Raw genomic sequence first — 6,129 nt, 5'->3', positions numbered from 1 at the left:
TTGTAGAACTTGATCCCAAAAAGATGAACTTGGGTCTCACTGTATTGGCATCAACAACACCATCATTGACTGTGTTCTTGTTTTTATTCCAAAATCTTGGCTTGTCTTTTCCTTTAAAGTCATCTTTGTTTTCCTTGAATATCTTAATGATTCCTTGCTCAATTAAGACCTTTTCTGTTGCTAAGCCCTTTTCAATAACATCCTTGAAGGTGGACAAACAAGCTTTCCTTAGATCATAGCCAATGTCCTTGTTAACGTTTTGAGTGAACATTTCTACCATTTGTTTCTATGGGATTTCGCAAGAGCATCTGCTAGCTAGATTTCTCCATCTTTGTAAAAATGACGCAAAAGATTCTCCCTCCTTTTGCTTAGTATTACACAAAGTAGTGACTAAGATATCTGTTTCTATATTGTAAGAGAAATGCTGAATAAATGCCTCTGCTAAGTCACCCCATGACTTAATACCAGGAGGTAATTGAGAGAACCATTCCATAGCTTGATCGCCTAAGCTTTGCGGGAACAACCTCATCAAATATGTTTCTTCTACCGCTACCTCGATGCAAGCTGTGAAAAATTGTCTTATGTGTGCCTTGGGGTCTCCTTTTCCTCTATACTTGTCAAATTTTGGCGTCACAAAGTGTGCAGGAAATGGAGGCATTGGGATGCTCTTATCAAATGGATAAGGACATATGTCTCTCATAGTGTATGTTGGTTTTGGTGTACTCATGTCCTCCATTTTCTTTTGTAAATCTCTGATTTGTTGCTCCAAATTATTCTTAGGTGGCGATCGATTTCTTGTAGTATACCCCATGTTTGAGACACCAATTTGAGGAGGAGCTTGTTGCATGTATGGATGATATTGATCATAGACATGTTCGTATGGAGGAGGTCTATATTGATGCGGCATATAGGGAGCACTTGGTATAGCTTCATGTTGAGGAACCCCATATCTATTTTGTGCGTGTATACCATATTCTATAGGCATGTCATGTTCTATTGTGTTGCCCCCAAATTTGACATGAGGTTTCCTTGTGTCCAAATTTTGAGCATGCCTTTGAATGTCCACTTGTTTTGATTGATCCATAGCTTGAGCATGTGATTGAGAATATCTATCTGCATAAGACTTCCATAATGGTCTTCGAAGGTAAGTATCATATGTTTGACCGTGTGTATGTGGGATTTCTGGTTTTTGAAGCAAAGCTGATGGTGATTCAGGTACCATATGCGGTCCTCTATTTCCTCCACTATTGGGTCTCCTTTGATCCATGTTGGAGTGAGTTTGTTGCGAGGGTCGGTTTTCCATAAGTTGAGACATGTCAAAGTCATGAGGTATTTTAGCTCCACTTTGTGCCATCATGTGTAAGAAGTATTGTCTATCCCTCTTCATTATCTCTTCAACCAATCTATTGAAATGAGGATTCATTATGGATTCTTCTACATCTACTGATTGTATTGAAAAGTTGTCCACATTGTCATTGTGTGTAGCATTTTTGTTTGTAGTGTCTGTGTTTTCCACATTTGGAGTGTGTCTATAAATATCCATGTCAGGCAATGTAGTGTGCTCAGGATTGAAAAATAAATCATTGTCATACTCATAAGAACTCATGTTTGCGGACTCTTGAGCTTCTTTAGCTTTTCTCCTAGATTTTTGAAGACGGGTTTCAACCATGAACTAGGTGTTTGACCAAGATGTGAGAGACTATATGAAAAATGAAAAGAGTATGGAAGACCAAGAGTTGTATGGAGTGTAAATGAATCTTGAGGTGTACTTGCAATGTCCAAAGTGTAAGACCAAGTATGTATGTAGTAGAGTAGGTGTGACTTCCAAAGAGAGGATAGTTTCTCTTGATGAGGTAAGTTGACCTTGACTCTAAGTAAAACCAAATGAGACCCAAAGGTAAGAAACCTTGATGAGGGACCACTTAGCAAAGTGTAGTTGTATGTAGTATGTTGACAAAGTATGATGAGGACAAGCAAGTGACCTTTTGACTCAAGTTTAGACAAGTATGAATGTAAAATGAGGTGTGAAGCAATGATGGACTGTATGAGACCCAAGGACAGATTGAATGCTAAATGAAACCTAAAGAAACAACCTAGGAAGCTCAAGTATTCTGAAACTGATTTCTTTTGTTTGCTAGACTGTAAAAATTTTCAATTTTGGACATAGATGCTTATGTATACTTCACAGACGCGATTCCCAGACACAGACGTGTCTCTGTTTGACACAGACGTTGTTACAGACACAGACGCTATTATGCCCTTCACAGACGCGTTTAGATGACTCAGACACGGTTAGAACAGACACAGACGTGTTTCTGTAAACTTCGTGCAATTTTTCCAATCTGTGAAGTTGTTTTGTCGTGACCAAATCCGACTGTTTGACTGTTTTTCGTGACAAGAGGACACAATGTTAATGAGGACTCAATGTTTGCAAGTGTTTAGACTCCAAAAGTGTGTTGTTTGATGTAAAGTTGTTTTGCATACACTTGAAGACACAAAAGACACAATGTTTTGTTGTTTGGTCTTGAATGTTTGAATGTTTAACATAAGACAAGCACAATTCTTATGGCTAGCCAAGACAATAGTTGTTGATCCCACATAAGGTTTTACCCCCGAGGCTACGCTATTCAGAGCGGATACTTAGATGCTTGACCTCACTGGCTCCACCCTCGGCACTCACTTCTCGGGTCAGCCAAGCATCAGTCCCCATGAAAACTCCCCATGGCGAACTTTGTATCTCTACTAAGAACCGTATGTGTGTGGGCCGCTACCAGAGGTCTGACCTCCTGCCTCAACAACTAGAAGGATTTGGGCTTCTAAAACAAAAAGGTGCTAGTAAGGGCATCCGCTCGTGTGGCCATACATGTGGCACCTTCAGCTCTGTAAATACAGAAGGCTCCCAGCCGGTAGGGGTTACGCCCTACAAATGATCAAATAAATTTGATCAAACGGGTTTATGGGGAGACATAGTGTCGGTATGAACTAATCAGCACACGTTATTCATAGTTTTCCCCATGAATACATTTGATTATAGTGGTTCGGATGAGGTGGGTTTTCCTCGCTACCACTTGGGTCGTTCTCTTCTCACTAGTAGTCCTAATGACCACACGGGAAGACAAGCCCTCTAAAGATTAAACAAAAAGAGCCTATTGCTCAAGACACAAAAGACAATGATTCAATTTTAGTGCACCAATGGAAGTGTTTGCTAATCTATGAAAACAAGGCACACAACAAAATCTCAAAAACCCTAGCCAAGGACCTGCAACAAAATTTGTTAGTAGTTTGGGTTGTTTCAAATGATCACCCCTTCCTGCAAGCACACAAGTTAGGTAAATTTTAGAAACCCAAAAGACTTTATGAAAAAGGGGCCTTCAACAAAAACTTTTTTTTTTTTTTTTGCTTCCAAGACAAGCTGCACAAACTTGGTTAGCTAAATCTGCAAGGGTTAGTCCAAAAATAAACCAGATCTGAAACCCTAGGTGCGAAATCCGAAAACCGACTCAAAGAAAGTTTGAAATTTTGAAATAGTAAAAACATAGACGTTGTTATACCAGACACAGACGCGTCTGTATGACACAGACGCAGTTCTGTGATGCACAGACGTGGCCAAAACACACAGACGCCCTTCTCGGACACAGACGCGATAAGAAGTAACGCAGACGCGATTATGTAACATAGACGCCCCTGTCTGAGACCTGCAAAACAAAATTTGTTGAAAACACAGACGCGATTCCCGCCTCCGCAGACGCTCCTGAAACTTAGAGACGCGATCCGACCACTCGCAGACGCGGAAATACCTAAAATGTCATCGAAAAATGTCCGATCTGCAACTTCAAAAACGCAAAATATGCAACAAAAGGGTTAAATGCAAAGGGACAAGAGTCCCACCGGGCGTGCCAAAATGTGTATGGTGAAAATGGATAACAATAATAACAATATTGAAAGCCTAAATGAATTCAACCACCAAACCCTAGCCTAACAATCAACAAAGATCCACCATAACATATGAAGATTACCTAAGACAATGCAAATCACATGAAATCACAAAGATTATACCATCATATGTCCAATAGAGTTTTGATCTCCATTCTTCCTATCTCCATTGATCTTGCTTGATATATTTGCTCTCAGATTTTATATGCACAAGAGCTCAACAAAGAACGGAATGTGGTTGCAAGTAGGATCGTAGTGTAGCCAATTATTCAAGATTAGGTCATTAGGATGATTGATTAGAATGCATAGAATGATTAGGGTTTGATAATGAAGGAAGCATCTCCTTATATAGAAGACACTATATGAAATGGAGGGATAAGATTGAGAGGTGTAAAAGGAGGTCGGCTATGATTAGAGGGTAGGTAAAAGAAATACCAAAATAATGAAAGAGGTAGGTAGTGTATGAATTAAGAGATGAATGACATGTGTCATGTGTAGAAAAAGCTAATGAATTGATTAAATAAATAAATATTTATTTAATTAATAGAAGAAGTAGGATAATTAAATAAATAAAATATTTATTTAATTTAGGAAAGGGATAATTTAAATAAATAAATGTATTTATTTAAATGAGAAATAAGGCTAGAAGAGGATAAATGAATTAATTAAATAAATAAAGATTTATTTAATTAATAGAAGAATTAGGCTTAGATAATTAAATAAATAAAATATTTATTTAATTAGATTGGACAATTTTGGGTGTCTACAGATAGTTGGTTAGTAAACCAGTGAGTTATTTGGCTCAAGTGTATGCTATTTATCATATGATGGTCGTTAATAACCATTATTGTTAGTACACATTCAGCAGATGGCTTGTTTAGATGGTTGGTAGCTAGTGAGTTTGTTGAGCTCAAGAATTGGATTTACAAGTCAAGCAAGGGAGGTGAACACTAACAACGCATTGGTGCTTGCAATGTTAAAACCTTGGCCAAGATGGTGATGCTTTATCTAAGTGATGAAACTGGCCATTTGAATTCCTTTCTCATATTGATTAGCTTAATAATATTTGTTCAATTTTTTTTATCATTAAAATATTACCTTCCTTTTAGATAAATTAGTTAGATTCTTATTATGTTGAAGAACATTTAGTTAGTTTTTTCCTTCAACTGAAGTAGTTATGTTTTATTTTGAAATGCTCAATTTTTTATCTTAATATAGATCACAATTTATTTTCTTTAAGTATAGAATTAATGGAATATTACATATGGTATCAGAGCAACCAATTTCGACATTGAACCTTAGGCTTTCCACCTATAAACAAAACTATATACATATGCAAGTGCACCATGGTTGAGATAATATGCAAGCACACTATATACAAAACTATATTCGCAAGTAAATCTTTTATTCAAATCCACAATATGAAACACAGAGTTTTACTGGAAGAATCCAAGTAACCTTATCTCCTTTAGATAATATCACAAGCAACTGCCTACAGAAAGATGCAGTAATCCACAACATATACACAAAGGAAAGATGACTGATTATATTATGTATGTTCGTAAAATGGTACAATAGTAAGCCTGAGGCTATATTCTACTTCTTCTCTAATGATCCTTATTGTTACAAAATTTCCCTCATTTATATGAGGGTATACATTGCCACCAAGCATCATGGCTTTTCAGCACATAACTATTAATTAGTACTTTTGTTAACAAACTGGGAGATAAACAAGTTTAGCATTCCTATGTGTTCAGTGTACTTATCATCTTTATACATTAGAACGTCATTGTTTAGTGTCCTCATGTCACTTTCTATCTGGAAATGATTGGATACAATATGGTTAACACAAAGTGACAATTCTTTGTCCCGATCCAACTCTGGTACTGCTCAATTCTTCTCATCACTGAACTCTTGTTTCCACTATTCCAACGATACTAACTCACCATTACTGTAAAAAGAGGGCACCCTGGAGGTATTCCCATTGTCCAGCCTCTGAAGCTCTTTCCTTAATTGATTTGCCAATTCATCATGGGACTTCAAGTAAGCCTCGGCTTCAATTTTCTCACCTGGATTAATCGGACTATTCTCATTCATCATGTCTTCCAACTGAGACCTGAGCCTTTCATGCTCTTTCAAAGCTCTGACTGTTCCAGTGTATGTTTTCCAATAGATTTCTGCAACTTGCATCATACT

Source organism: Cryptomeria japonica, chromosome 4 (genome assembly GCF_030272615.1).
Source record: "Cryptomeria japonica chromosome 4, Sugi_1.0, whole genome shotgun sequence".
NCBI classification, from domain to species: Eukaryota; Viridiplantae; Streptophyta; class Pinopsida; order Cupressales; family Cupressaceae; genus Cryptomeria; species Cryptomeria japonica.
Note: the sequence above shows the minus strand (reverse complement) of the source record.